Source organism: Chelonia mydas, chromosome 7, assembly GCF_015237465.2.
Source record: "Chelonia mydas isolate rCheMyd1 chromosome 7, rCheMyd1.pri.v2, whole genome shotgun sequence".
NCBI classification, from domain to species: domain Eukaryota; kingdom Metazoa; phylum Chordata; order Testudines; family Cheloniidae; genus Chelonia; species Chelonia mydas.
Window position 1 is genome coordinate 74,656,159 of NC_057853.1, and position 16,235 is coordinate 74,672,393.

Below are 16,235 nucleotides of genomic sequence, written 5' to 3' on the forward strand. Positions count from 1 at the left end.
TGGGAAGGAAGGAGGGGTTTACATATTTCAGCACCATAGACAGATACAACCTTCATGATTCTGGGCAGCGTTTCAAAAATTGCCAAGCATCTGCACTGAATTGGCCTGGTACCTCTGGTATAATGCATGACTGATGTTATACATTTTGTGTGTTAATATTAAAACCTTTGTTCTGTACACAGAGTTCTAAGTCTAGTGCTCAATAGAATTGGAGAAAACAGATGTGCAAGCTAAGTAGGAACAAAATTGGTGTACAATGTAGGTAGTTGTGCTAAATGGCATAGCTGGACTGTTAAACAAATGAAGTTTTGTTTTACAGTGCAGAAGCAATTTTAAGGATTAGCTGAGTTGAAGTAGCCCAAACAATTATAAGGTTGTAGTGAGGAGCCAGGAAGGAACAGTTTACATACTGATGCACAAATACTGAAGACTAGAAATTATAAGTGAGGTTAATATGAATTATGTACAGTTATGTCTAACTTCCAAGAGTGACATGATGCTAAAACAACAGAGAAACTTGTGTTCAGAAAAATGACCTGAGAGTATTATCTTGCAGAACAGAATTTAGTCTTGTGTTCAGTTAACTGAATTATTCTTGTCTTCTCGCTTTGACATAAAAAAAAAAAAATAATTTTAACATAATTTGATAGTATTTTTCAGTTTAAGTGGTGAAAGAACAGAACTGAATTTGGCTTATTTAGTGACTTCACTGAACATTTGGGTTATTATGGTCAGAACTTATATTGCTTGGATTAATTTAACTTTTTTTTGACATAGATATATTTTTGCAGCAAAATTACTGTAGGTATCAATTGATTATGGAAATAATCATTCTGATTTTCTTTACTATTCTGTTAAAAGCATGTTATTGTTAAATGTTTCAGTACTTTTGATTTAACCAGACTTGATTATCTCAAAGTTGAGGATCTGTAAAGTCTTGATTTTTCAAAATGTTGTTAAAGAAACTGAGAAGGTATTTCAGTAGAGCTTTCAGTTACTTTTATGGCAACATAAGAAATTCTTTTTGTTTACATATTTTAAATTCAAGATAGAATGTGTGCTTCTATCGCTACATTTATACCTAAATCACTGGTTAGGGAAACTTAATTGTATATATATGTGAGTGGATCACAGATAAAATAAAGCTTTTGTTGTATGTTGATAGATGGAGCAGCATACTGTGACAAAATTAACTCTACAGTTACAATTTCCCCTAAATCTGAAGGAATAGATTGCTGTTGTTTGACAAAATACCCTTATGTGTGATTCCCTATATTGGAAATAAACAAATTACGTAATCTTTAATTTTTGCCTGCCCCAAACTAGGCTGATAAAGTCTGCTATGTTAATTGCTGCAGTCTTCTAATTGATTTAGCATACTGTAATTAAGCAGTGCTCAATTTTTATGGAAGAGTCTCATGCAGACTAGCAGATCCAAATAATTAATTTTTCTTTCATTCTTTTTTTTTTTTAATCAAGAATTTCCTGTTTAAACTGTCATCACTGGAAAACAACAACTTTCGCTTCTGTAGATCTGGTTTTACAAGCTAATCCCCATGCATATTAAGCCCCAATATGCGATTGCGTCATTGCTTCACGCAATATAGATCTAAATTTTAAAAAGATGCACCTGCATTGCCCATGTAAAGTCTGCAGTTGTGTGCCTAATTGGGCACAGAATTGTACTTGAACATACTTTAGTATTTCCAACAGGTGGCACTTAAAAACCAAAAATTCATGCTTTAATGTGAACACAAAAACAAGTAGATGAGCCTGGGGACGTTGAGCTGTGTAGTTGAGAGTACAAGAACATATTTAGGCATTTAAATTGGAAATTATATTTAACCCCGTGTATTTGTGTGTATACATATTATTTGATTTATTTTAATACACCTTCTTGTAAGGCTTTTGGTGCTCATGGCGAAATGTGCCCCCATTGAAGTCAGTGAGGGTTTTCTCAGACAAAGTGTCTTACAGATAAACGTGACTTTGAATCCTTTAAAAATGTCTTTTTGTATGCAAATTGTATAAAGCTAAAAGAGTGGGGCACTCTTTTTAAAAAAAAAAAAAGTGTGGAAAAAAAACCTATGAAAAATAGAACTATGCGTGTGCCAGCAGGTTCTACATGGGTCAGCTGGAGCACAACACATTAGAGCGCTTTTGCAGTTGCACCCCTCTAATGCCTTTGGCTGGGGATTTGTAGACAAGACCTTAGTGTAAGGAAGTTTTTTTTCTCAATAGTTGTACAAAATGTCCTCTTCTTTATTCAGTTTCATCATTTTTACCATAATATTCCTCTCCTTTCCCTCCTTGTTCGTCTCCCTCAATGCTGTATACACACTTCAGATATGTGTACAGGCAGTCCTCAGACTTACGACACAATTGGTTCCTTACAATTGCGTCATAAATTGGAACTCGGAACCGCAATCTCCATTGCGGGACCGAGCACTGTAAATTCGAAACCTATAGTCATAAGTCTAATCAGGGTTTCTACGTAGACACGTTGTAAGTGCCGTTCATCATAACTCGAACATTGTAAAGTCGAGGAGTGCCTGTAATTGGTTATTAACCACATTAGCTGTCTTGTAGCCAAACTATACGTAATTAGCTCTTTTACTCTTTCCTCATTAATTAATCCCTTCACTCCCCTGCTCGTTTCTTTTACTCGTCTCTGAACTGCTTCCACTTTGTCTGTAAAGAGGTGCCTGAACTGAATGAAGTATTCCACATATAAACACAGCAAGCCACATGGGGTATGTCTGCACTGCAGCGGGGAGCGTGCCTCACAGCCCAGGTAGACAGACATGCTCACTCTGCTCAGGTGGGCTTGTGCTTGGGCAGCTTGTCCATGCTGCTGCCTATTCTGCAATATCCATGCCACTATTTTTGGCATGGTAACTTGAACAGAGCTAGTGTGAGTCTCTACCCAAGCTGGGACTAGATGCCAGTTCATGCCCAGGCCTCACTGAACACTTACAGATGCATAGCTAGAAACCAGTCTTGCTTACCTGTGTGAGCATTACTAAAATAAATACTAGATGGTAAGTTGATTAGAATGAGTTTATTGTTTTATAAACTGTTTGTGGGAAACTGTATGTATTCTCACTCAACTATACCCCATGTTATACTGTGATACCTAGCATCTGCATTGTAAACCTCTGTGACTACATAACTCATCAAACAGGGAAAAAGCCTTGTGTAATGCAGATGATGGTCTGTAATAAGATGTTAAATCCTGTCCAGTAAACGCAAATGAGCCATTGTGCGAGGTCAAGGATAAAAGACTTAAGCGCATTCCTCCCCATCCCACTTCCATGAAGAAGGGATGTCCGTGGGAACGGATTCTGTCAGCTTGATGTCTGGGGGAAGAAGATATAAAAATGCCTCACAAGGAAAAATGATCATCTACTTGCTGTTTGAACTCTCATACAGCCAGAAACACTAAACTAAAGCAGAGATCCCTAGGGTCAACCTGGGTCTACCCTGACAGACATTTTGAATGGACAGATTACTACATCTCTGTTCTCTTTAGGGATCATAGATGGTAGCTCATTTGTGTGTATATGTTTACTTGCTTTAACCTGTAAATTACTCTCATTTCTTTTTTCTAGTTTATAAATCTTTAGATAGTTTATTTCAGGATTGGCTACAGTGTTGTCTTTGGTGTAAGATCTGGGGTAAGTGACTGGTCTCTTGGGACTAGAAGCAACCTGAATATTTTGTGATTTTTGGTGAAAGTGACCACTTACCACAAAGTCCAGCTTGCCTGGGTTGCAAGATAGACTGGAGTGCCCTAGGCAGTGTCTGTGACTCCATGGTAAGACTGGTATAGTGATCCAGGAGTTCACATTTGTTACTGGGTTGGTGAAATCTAATTATACATACCACCAGTTTGGGTTGTCTGCCCTGTTTTTGACTGTCTGCCCTGAGATAGGCACTCGTGGTTGTGAGCCACTCCAGACAGTGTGACAGGAGGGTCTGTCCCAGCTGCAGTGTAGACACACCCACAGAGAGGGTGTGTCACTTCTCTACTCTGTAATATATCTTTGGGTTCGCAGCTCAAAACTGCATTATCTTTTTTCACAGTTAGTCTGCAAACTTTTGTCTAATTTCTGTTCACTATTTATATTTCGGACGTTTTACTGCTTTCCATATTTCTCTCTTCCACTGAGTATGTTTGTTTCAGATTATTTTTTCCCAGATGTATTATTCTGCTTCTTCCCTAATGGAATATGTTTTGTCATTTTCTGCCCACGTTTCTAAACTCCTAAGTATTTGCAGCTCCTCCTAGTTTAATATTATCTGTTAATCTCACTAATGTGCCCTCTCTTCCAGATCATTAAGTAAGACGTTAAGACTGGAACTAGCCACAAGTTTCGTGGTACCCCACTATACATCTGACCCCATTTGACACTTCACCATTTATCCTTATCCTTTGTTTACTGTGTCAGCCAATTTTCAGTCCATGTATCTGTGTTTCTGCTGAGTAAGATTTCATGAGACATGGTTTCACAATGAATCATTTTTGGGAGAGGGCATCTACTGCCTTCTGCGTCTGAGGATTAAGCATCTCAAACCATCCCATAACAGGGATCTTGGATAATCACGAGATGTTTTGTTTTGTTTTGTTTTGTTTTTATCTTTTAAACAAAAGACAGATACGCCTCTCTCCTCCTTTCTATCTGTCTCCTAGTGCTTGGTCATCTTATCTCTACCTTTAAACTTATCTCTTGTACTTTGATTATAGTAATTACATATCTGTTATCATCTCCTCCCTGTTCAGCCTCTCTGCCCTTTTTGATCACTTAAACTTGTGATTTCTTTTAGCTCTTTAAATTAAAAGTGTTGAAAAGGCAGAAGTACTTTTCTTGGGCAAGAGAAGCATCTTCAAACACATCTTCATCGCCTCTCTCTTCCTTCTTGATCTGGACCTCAGGCTTGCCTCCTTTGCACATGAACCTGACATAGTTTATGCTGTGCTCTCTTTCTTCTTCCACCTCATACAGATCATATTCTAGACTAACTTAAATGACTTCACTGGAGTGATTCTTGGTTTACACCAGTATAATTTAGATCAGAATCTGTCCTTACATGTATCTAAATGTACATGTCATCACTTTTTTGATTCCACCACTGGTGAATCTTCAGTCATGTTCTTATTGCCTCTCACTTTGACTGTTGCAGCTGTATTCTTATTAGCTTCTGAAAATCCAGATCTGTAGACTCCAGAGTGTGCAGAAAATACCTGCCATGTAACACGTGCAAAGAAGTGTGGCTACAACACTTTGTCTTCAGTCCTCTCCAGTACCTCCCCATTCATTTTAGGATCTAGTTCAAGTAATACATTGTTTTTAATTTTTTCCGTAGACTTGCTCTCAGCTATCTCGCTGAGCTGGACTTTCCATTGGTCCTCTCCCTTCTCTCTTTGTTCATAATACTACTGGTTTCCTCTCTCCACTCAATTGCTTCAGACAATCTCATGGCCTTTGGGGGTTTCTCCACCTCATTAATTTTCCATCTGATCTTTTTTTCAAATCTGGAAAGATTTCTCTTCTCATTTGCCTGTTCCTCTTAATTTCTCTTCCTCCTTATTATGAATGATCTCTGTACAGTAAGTTGGGATACAGTTTGTATGACAGGTATTATACCCTGTTCCTATCCCCTCGTGCCAGGGACAGCTCGGGGAGTGTTACCAGGGCATCAGTATAGAGAAGAGGACCAGCTACAGGAAAAGGATATTTAGGGTTGGATCTCAGCTGCACTGTGCTCAGGCTTGGTGCAGGTGCGATGTGGGACAGGGCAAGGCAAAGCTGCTAAGCAAAGGTTACCCTCAGCAAACGTTAGAACCACAGGCTGGAAGGGTTGCTGGGCACTCTTGCTGTGCCCCAACATACACCAGAATGCTGCATATGGAAAAGGGGTAGGAAATGGGTGATGTGAAGTAGTGTAGCCAGTATCAACCAAGGACTTGCTGTGCTGGGGGACTCCTCAGCTGTCTGATTAAGGCAGCTTTAGGTCCTCTCTGTGCTACTGGAATGGTGTGAAGAGGACTTAATCAGGACTGAGGATCTGACCCATTGTGAGTGGGAGATATGTTCTCCAAAACTCCTTACAGCTGGATTTTTTTCTGTCAGTCTACAAGGTATAGTGGGTAGGCCCATTGTGCTGCCAGCATACATGGCCTTCTGTGTTTTGTGTGACCTAGAAACCCACATTTAATTCTGGCTGAAGAGACCAGAATCAACCATAGATTTACTTTTCATGTTCCTGTTTGAAATATGTTCTGAGCATATAATGCACAGACTGATTTTTCCTAATATTTAGGAACATATTAAAATTAATTGTGCCATCATTGTCAATATGATATACCACATATAATACTTCACTGTTGCAATTGAAAAGAATGGATAAAATAATTATATTGGAGCAAAAGAAAAAGCTTTCCCAATGTCAGTTTCTGACGTATTTGTACTATATATTGTTATGCATTGTCACACCTTTTATTTGACCTTGAAACTCTTTCTTTTAACATGTTAGACTTGGTTAAAATTCATTGTAGTGTTTGCAGTGAATCAATTTTCATTGTGGTGCTTGTAGCTGAATCATTAATCAATTTTATTTTATTGTTATCACAAAGTGTTCTTGTTTTATTTATGCTTCAGTGCATAAGCTGTTTCGCATGGATGTTTTTAAAAACAACCGTTGGCTACATTGTTTTTATAAACTACTGAAGGCTTCTCTGAACCTTGACACTTTTAGCTAGTGATTAAAAAGTGAAACCATGAAGCTAGTTTGGTCTTACTTTTTTACTTCATTTTTCTGTTGTTTTACAGGTGGAAGTATTACCAGAACTGCATTCTCTCACCTAGTGTTTGGTATTGATTGACATCGGGAATTTGCTTCTCTTATGCTTGCTCAGACTGACGAAAAATGGTAGCTCTGGGAGGAGAACCATGGTTTGAGAAACTACTAGGTTCTGCACTCTAATGGACCCCACTAAATTAGTGAAAGTTGCAGGCCCCAACCCTGCAAACATGCATTGCATAACTTTACTCACCTGAGCAGCCCCATTGATTTCAGTGAGCCTTCTTGCATGAGTAAATTTATGCACATCTATAAGTGTGCATGATCAGGGCCCTAATCCCGCCACCTTTTCCTATAGATTTGATTTTGTAGTGTGTACTCTTTTTTGCTTTTGCTTTATTCAAGTATGTTTCTAATATTCCTTCCCCGCTCATTCCTTTCAAGTTATTATTCAGTGGAATTTTGTCCAGGCTTGATTTCTGACTGAAGATATATTTCTGAAGGATTTTTTGTTTGTTTGTTTGTTTGTTTTTTAACATTTCATTTTTATGTGTACTCTTACCTGGAGACATATGGAGAACAAAATCGGCAATATAGAACATGGGTTAAATGTTTCATTGCGGGTCAGCTAAAAGAATAAATGCATCAATAGAGTGTTGCATACTGTGTTTTTGGTCCTTTCTTAACCTGATTAATGTAGCTTCTACAGAGAGACATTATGCACGAGTTTATACCAACTTCAGCATAAAATTCAGAAAATAGTGTGAAAGCAGATTATACTTTAATACTATTAAAATGAATCTGCAAACATAAAGTAAATAATATTCAACATGCATGCTTTTAGGATGGAGTTTATTTCAGTGATTTAAAATAAAACTCACCAGGAGATGAGAGTAGATTTCAGATTTTTAATGTTTTTGATATGGTTTTTGGCTTTTAAATTTGCAGTGTCATTTTAAGAAGGAGATTGGATCATGGCAATTAGAGATTGAAAAACCTATCCATTCACAAAGTCCATTACTTTGAAGAAAGGATATAGTTTGATTAGTTTCTTGGCATAGGACACTTCTGATATGATATTAAATTTTAGTTAGAAGATTCTAATTATTATTCAAAATTCTTATCTTTCATACAGGGTCATATTTTTAGAAACAGGACTTTACAAAAAGAACTTTATGCTGTTATATACTCTTTGAAAACATATCCATACTTTAAGGCTATTCTGTGTTCCACCAGTAGGTGGAGACATCTGAAACACTAGATAAATTTCATTTGCTTCATCTTTCTTTTCACTACCCTAAGGTACCCTTTCTTTTCTCTTTCCTAAGTTTGTTAGTCTCTTAGAACAATATGGCTGTATGGTAGGGTGACCAGATGTCCCGATTTTATAGGGACAGCCCCGATATGCAGGGTTTTTTCTTCTATAGGTGCGTATTACCCTCCACCCCGTCCCGATATTTCATACTTGCTATCTTGTCACCCTACTGTATGGACACCATCTGATGATCTATTGGATGTGTTATATATGTCTTTTTACTTCACTCTATCATTCTGTTTAGGGAATATATGGAGTTTTTAATGTTTGGTTTGCCAGCATATAGATATAGAATACTTTCCAGAATACAGGGGCCTAATTATATGTTTCTCTGCATCTTGTGCAGCCATTTACATCTGTACAAAGTAAAATGCTGCCATTCAGATTTGATGTAAATAGATTACACAAGGTGCAGGATGGAAGAGAATCAGGTATACTTTCTATTTTTGTATATTCTGTGTTCACCTTATTTCAGGATTGTTCACTGGATCAGGGAGATACAGAAGGTAAAGTAAACAAAGACCTCAGTCTTTCTACTGAGGCTCTCAATCCCAATGTCATTGTGTTCTGGTTGAGAGGAAAGTGTTAGGCCAATACAGAGAACCTAAATCCTTTGAGGTCATTCTGTTTTTCCAGCGTATTGTAGTGTCTGTTTGCATAGTATGAAATGTGAACTGGAAAATATTATCTAGGATGGTTTGAAAGAACACAAATTAAAAACATGCTCTGTGGATCTGAATATTAATAATTTTAAAGGAACGTATTTATCCAAGGGGAACTAGATTACTCAGTGAATTTGTAATGGGTTATGCAGCTTTCCTCTGTTGGATGGATTTGAACTGGTGGCCTAAATTGTTAATGAGAGAAAGTTGTTACTATCTGATGGCTTTTTGGTGGTCAGCATGATATGAGTTGTGAGGGTTAGTTCAGTTTGAGTTGATGGGTGTTCTAAAGGGAAGCTCTTTGTGCAAAACATTAAACTGAGGTACTTTTTTTTTTTTTAAACTGTGTCCTTCATGTTATAGTTAGATTGACAGAGATGTTTAACCACTCAGAAAAAATGAAGTTTAGCGTTGGTGTAAAGAAGGTGTAGTCTTCATTTTACAAAATGTTTTGGAAGCGAACTACAATTAATCAGTACATCAATTTGCAAACCAGTGTGAATCATTGCTCAGGGCCAAATCCTATTCCATGGAACAAGTCTGGGTACACAGGCTGGAGCATAGGAATTATGAGTGTATTGAAGTGAAGAAATGTTCTCCATGCAGGCTACAGACTGCCAGTGAATCCTGTTTGTGGCAGTAGCTCGCTCACGTGGTGCACCACCCTTTCCCAGGAGAACAGCTAATAGGTCCTCATAGGTTGGGTTCCAGCTGCTCTTCCTCCATCCACCTCACCTTTGCTGTATCCAAGTGGCAAGTCCCACCTCTCACTTTGGTGTTGTCTTCACTGCAGAAAAAAGGGTATGTTCTTAACTCAAGTTAAAATCCTAGTGAGGACAGGGAAGTTGGAGTTTACTCAGGAGTTAGCAGGTTAATTTAAGCCTACGGGGAAGCACAGGTTTTAACTCAACCTGCTAACTCATGTGTAAGTGACAACTACCATGTCTTCACTAGGGTTTTAACTCAAGTTAAAAACACCATTCCCCTACCACCACCCCCTGCCCCTGTAGTGCAGACAAGGGGCAGGGTTTGCCACTTGACTGGTAAAATTGTGCAAACTAGTGTTAGTTTGTAGTAATGTTAACATGAAGTAAAATGAAAGAATACATGGCTTACAGGTATGAAATGACAAAATCTCTGCGTATGGACATATACATAATGTTAGTGATGAATAAATTAAACACAAATGATGTGTAAATGAATGATTATGTCTATAATGTAATTTTTTAAAGTTAATTTTACAAGCAGTAGAAAATTAAGGGCCAGATTCTAATCCCATACTCTGGTCTAAATGAAGAGTTACAATGCTGTTGCTCCTGATTACTCCCGAGGAAGCTTTACTTCAGAAAAGGATCTGGGGGTTGCAGTGGATCACAAACTAAATATGATACTCCTGGGGAAATTCTGTGCAACTGTGTGCATGCAGAATTCATGTCCCCTGCAGATTTCTCTGCTTCGCCTCAGAAAACTACAAGAGTAGTCACACGCCCCTCCCCAGTAGCACGGACGCATCGTTTCCCCCCAGAAACCTCCCCTGGATGCAGGAAGCTCTGCATCTCCCACTCCCTCCCTCGCCCCTGCTTCCTGCCCTCATTGCTCCTCAGCTGCAGAGGAGGGGGTCACTGTACGGGAAGTTGATCCCCCATCCGCCCAACTCCCATGCATCCAAACCCCGCCGAGCCTTACCCCCTGCACTCCCACCCTGCTGAGCCCTTCCCCCCTGCATCCAGACTTCCCCCACACTCAAACCCCCATCCCAATGAATCCCACCCCCCCACACCTGGACCAGCCCAACGAGCCCCCGCACCTGGACTCCCACCCCACTAAGCTCCAACCAACAGCACCCTCCACCCTACTAACCCCTCTCCCCCAGCATCTAGACCCCCTGCTGAGCCCCCTCACACTGCTGCCCCCCACTGAGTCCCAACCACCTTCATCTGGACCACCCTGCAGAGTCCCATTGCCTCTGCACTCAGAACCCCCCAACAAGTCCCTGCGCATCCGAATCCCCCCACACCTGGATCCCCCACCGAGCCACTCACAGCCAGATTACCCCATACCTGGATCCCCACACACTAAGCCCCTCCACACTTGGATCCTGTCGGGCTGAGCCTGCCTGCCCACACATGGTGTGCCTGGTGCAGAGGGGCAGGGCTCTAAGGTGTTTCTGGGGCAGGCCCAGCTCTCGCACTGTGTCAGGGTCTGGTGCAGCCTCTCTGCCGAGTCCCTGTCCCGGGGGGTGGGAGCTGCAGGGTGATGTGCCACCTACATGCAGCCAGTGGTCTCCCCACTGCCATGCTGGACCTTCCACGTTTATTTATTGACAAATAAAATGTTCAGAAATTTGCCAAATTTTAAAATATTGTGTGCAGATTTTTAATTTTTTTGGCACAGAATTCCCTCAGGAGTAATATGAGTCAACAATGTAATACTGCTGCTGCAAAAAAAGAAAGCGAACATCATTCTTGGATGTACTAGCAGGAGAGTAGTAAGTAAGACATGAAAAGTTGTTCTTCCACTCTATTCTGCACTAATAAGGCCTCATCTGGAGTATTGTGGAGTCCAGAGGTGAGCACAAAAATTATTAATAGCACAGAAAACTTGACCTACAAGAAGGATTGAAAAAAATTGTGGTTTTTTTTTAGTCTGGAGAAGAGAAGACTGAGGGGGGACATAACAGTCTTTAAGTCCATAAAAATTCATTATTAAGAGGAGGGTGATAAATTGTTTTCCTTAACCACTGAGGAGAGGGCAAGAGGTAATGGATGTAAATTGCAGCAAAGGATATTTAGAATAAACATTAGGAAAAACTTCCTAACTGTAAGGGTAGTTTAAACACTGGAACAAATTAGCTAGGGAGGTTGGAGGTTTTTAAGAACAGGTTTGACAAGCACCTGTCAGTCATGGTCTAGATAATACTTAGTCCAGCTTCAGTGCCCGGGACTGGATTAGTTGACTTAGAGGTCCCGTCCAGTCCTACGTTTCTGTTATTCTGTGATTTAGACCAGTATAACTGAGATCAGAATCTGGCCCTAAGTGGCTTGCCTGGGATCACATATTCACAGCCTTAGTCTGTTACATCAGTTTTTCTTTGTTATTAATCTTTGAGACATATTCTTAAAGGACGGCTGTACCATTTTATTCATCACAGTAATCTGAAAACTCATGTCATGAGAAGCCCCAAGCATTTCACATTTTACAATCTGCACCTCACTAATGCGCACAATTGATAATGATAAACATGACTCTTCACTTTCCAGACAAGATTTAATAGTGGAGAGTTCCAGTGAAGTCTTGTATTACTAAAACATCTTTACTTTAAAAAAAATTATAGTACAGACCATTTACATGCTTATTCTGAGGTATTATCAAAAATAATTAAAGTTCACTTGCTAATAAATGAACAAAGTGTATGTTGTGATGCATTATTCTCACTTTTTAAAATGTTGTTTCTTGGCTTAGTTGCTCATTTGCAAAATTCAGTATTTACCAGTGATTTCCAGTATTAGTATGAGTTGTAAAATTCTACTGTTTTTAAATAACTATATAATTCATTTCATTTTAAAATCACTTTTAAAGTAGAATAGAAGATGGTTTACACTGGGATTCCTTACTACCTTTGATATTTTTCAGCAGTGCAGAAATTCCAATAATAATTAAAACTTTCTTAAAAATACATCTTGCAGTAAATAAATGCTGAGAAGAGCTGCTTACAGTGTACTCTGTTTGCTTCCGGTGCTGAATAAAATAGGAGCATTACTTTAATGAGGAGTGAATATTGAGGTGGCTTAGTGTTATGGACTGCCATGAGGTAGACTTAGGTTTGATTCCATGCTACGTCTACACTACAGACTTCTGCCTACATGGCTGTGTCAGACGGGATGTGCAGACATATGATCCCTGACCAACACCTCTATGCCAGCAAAAGGCTCTAGTGTAGATGCAGGTGTACGGCAAAACTGCGCTTTTACCAGTATAGTTTGTTTGCTGATAGAAGTGGTGTCCATACTAGGAACACAATGCTGCTGTAGTATACCTATACTGCTAAAGCGATTCTAGTGTAGACTTGGCCCTAGTCCCTTCCTTCTGAGATCACCTGGAAGTGGTGTGGATGCAGAGCATTGTGTTTGCAGCTGGAGTGCCTTGCTGCTCTCACCTGCAACTTGCTGGGCTAATTAAGGGAAGCTACTTTTTGGCACTGATGAGTTACAAAGGGAGTCCCAGTCAGTCCTCTTTAGCCTTGACATGGGGCTTTGCATAAAGCAGGGGAAATCTCTGCAGATCCACATACTTCTGGTAAGGATGTAAAGTACCTCCCTTTCTCCCCTGGCCCCCGGTGAAAAAAGAGATATTACAGCATATCGGCATAATCTCCAAGACTCATTCGTTTTATTGAATTATGGATTTTCTTGCACCTTAGTGGAAAAATGTGCACCCACAGAAATTGTTCAAGCTTCTATTCACATGTCCTGTTCCACATTTAAAATTCTCTATTTGGAATTTCTCTCCTATTTTTAGTGCAAAAGGGAAGAATTTGTGTGTATGTGTATAGCATAGCAACTTCATTCAATTTTAAAGTGACACAACTCAATTAGAATATTAAAAAAACAAAAGGAAACAAAACCCCCCATAATGATACAGTAGACCTCACTTCATGTGATAAACAATACTTAATAGAATTGCTGAGGGATCCCATTGTCAGAATTTCTATCTACCAAAATATATAAGGTAGGGAGAAGCTTTAAAAGTCTTCAAAAGTAGCTGCAGGGACTTGCTTGAGGTGCCATTTTAGTACTCACTCCATTGAATTCTCCTGGCTGCTTTTGATTCTTTAAAAGCTTTGTTTTAGATTTTAAACGCTTATTTGAGCATTATTGAATAAAAATTTAAAAGCTGAAAGCTTTTAAGGCTTTCAGAGTATCCACTGTGTCCAGTTTTGGGCCCCACACTGCAAGAAGGATGTGGAAAAATTGGAAAGAGTCCAGCGGAGGGCAACAAAAATGATTAGGGGACTGGAACACATGAGTGATGAGGAGAGGCTGAGGGAACTGGGGATGTTTAGTCTACGGAAGAGAGGAATGAGGGGGGATTTGATAGCTGCTTTCAGCTACCGGAAAGGGGGTTCCAAAGAGGATGGCTCTAGACTGTTCTCAGTGGTAGCAGATGACAGAACAAGGAGTAATGGTCTCAAGTTGCAGTGGGGGAGATTTAGGTTGGATATTAGGAAAAACTTTTTCACTAGGAGGGTGGTGAAACACTGGAATGGGTTACCTAGGGAGGTGGTGGAATCTCCTTCCTTAGAAGTTTTTAAGGTCAGGCTTGACAAAGCCCTGGCTTGATGATTTAATTGGGGATCGGTCCTGCTTTGAGCAGGGGGTTGGACTAGATGACCTCCTGAGGTCCCTTCCAACCCTGATTTTCTATGATTCTATGATTCACTGGGAATTGTTTCTCAATGGAGTAAGTTCATTATAGCCACCTTGGTCACTGTGTGCAGGATTTTGCTAATCAGGTTTCATTCCAGCCTCTGGTTTTATGGGTTCTAATTTTGTACCCACAATTCACTGTGGGTCAAAAATACAAGTAGTTGGACATCTACGGTCAAATTTACAAATGTACATAGTGACTAAGTCACCCATTGACTTTCAATGAGACTTAGGTTTCTAAGTGCCTAAATCACTTTTGAAAATGTGACTTAGGCTCCTAAGGCAGTTTGATGCTTTTGATACTTTTACGCCTAATAGTTCTTCTCCCTTAATAAATAGTGGGTGCAAAATTGAAGGTACAAGTACTTGTTAACACAGAGGCTATTCTGCAAATAGTTTTTAAATAACTATTTATTATAGTTATAATTGCATTATAAGATCTCGTGTGGCCTGTGGGTTCTGTGCTCCCTGAAAGGGACATCACGGAATTTAATTTATGTTAATAAAACAGCAGAAACAATTATGTCTAGACTAAGTTTAATAATACTAAAACAACTTGTACATGAAGTGAGTTTAAAAGGACATTTACTGATTAGAGTGGAGTTGAGGGAATTGTGTTTCTCTTATGATCGCAGAACAACATTCCGTGGGAAGATGGTGAAGGTACTTGACCCTGAAATTCATAGAATCACAGGGTTAGAAGGGACTGGAAGAGTAATCTAGTCTAACCCCTTGCCAAGCTGCAGGATTTGTTGTGTCTAAACCATCCAAGATGATGGCTAGCCAGCCTCGTTTTGAAAACCATTATTCAAAGTAATTGTTCTTGGAAAGTTCATTGCTTTTAAAATATAAGTCTCGAAGATATTTCATTAGCAATATCATGTTTGTGGTGTTTGTCAGGTAATTCCGAAATTTGCTTTATTGTGAAATATGCCTTATTTCTACTTGATTTTCTTCTTCTTTCTGTTTACAGAGAGTCCTACAAATTATTGAAGCCGATTGTTGTAAATAATCATGTCAATATACAAGCATAATTTAATGTCTAGGATTATTAGTGGTTTATAGGGTAAAACAGCATGCTATTATTATACTCTACTGTAAAAAATACAATTAATCTTTTGGGTAAGATTTTTCACTTTTAGATTAGAACAGGGGTTCTCAAACTTCATTGCACCATGACCTCCTTCTGACAACAAAGTTACTATTACATGACCCCAGGATGGGGGGGGTTGCAGGCTGAGCCCCACCACACCAGGTGGGAGGAGAGGGGGCCACAGCCCAAGTCCCGCTGCCCCGGGCTGGGGTGGAGCTTGGGTTTCACCTTTAGCCCTGGGTCACAGCAAGTCTACTGCGGGCCCTGGTGACCCCATTAAAATGAGGTCATGAGCCACTTTGGGGTCCCGACCCACAGTTTGAGAACCACTGGATTAGAAGATGTCCCTGTTGTACTTCATGTATTACATTTACCCCTGGTGTATTTCAACTGACCGCAGTGGAGTTGCCCCAGGGATGAGTTGTTCCTGCTTTTTTCTTCTTAGTTTAAATATTGTCACTTTTTAAATATATAAAATCAAACTTTCCTAAAAAAATACTGGCTTTTATCATCTTTAACTTTTAAATGGAAGGGGTAAATATGCCCTGGAAGCAACAAATCTTCTCATGTAAAGTAAATTATTAAATTAAAATTTATGTTCCACAGAAATGTTTTAACTATGTTATTTGATTTTGGTTGAGTAATTAGAGTGATTGTCTCTATGAACAAATATTTGCTTCTTGTTTAATCTAATCTTACCTTCACCCTGCACTGATTAAATGCATAAACTATAAACCAAAGCCGTGCAGCTTTGCTGATATATTGTATTTTAAAATCTAAGAAATATATAAGTGTAATCTTTTGATTTTATTTACTACTACAAGCCTGATTCTTTCACACTTACTTATCTGGTGTGTTCCCATTGATGTTAGGGAAACATGCTTATATACATTTAAGGAAAATAGACTCCTGATATTACATCTAAGTGAACATGC

General features: G+C 39.3%; 1 protein-coding gene across 6 annotated transcripts in view; it reads left to right on the forward strand.

The window, feature by feature from the left end:
• PHYHIPL (phytanoyl-CoA 2-hydroxylase interacting protein like) overlaps positions 1-16,235 on the forward strand; it is a 194,387-nt gene that overhangs the window by 137,896 nt on the left and 40,256 nt on the right. The gene's annotated exons all lie outside the window — the stretch shown is intronic.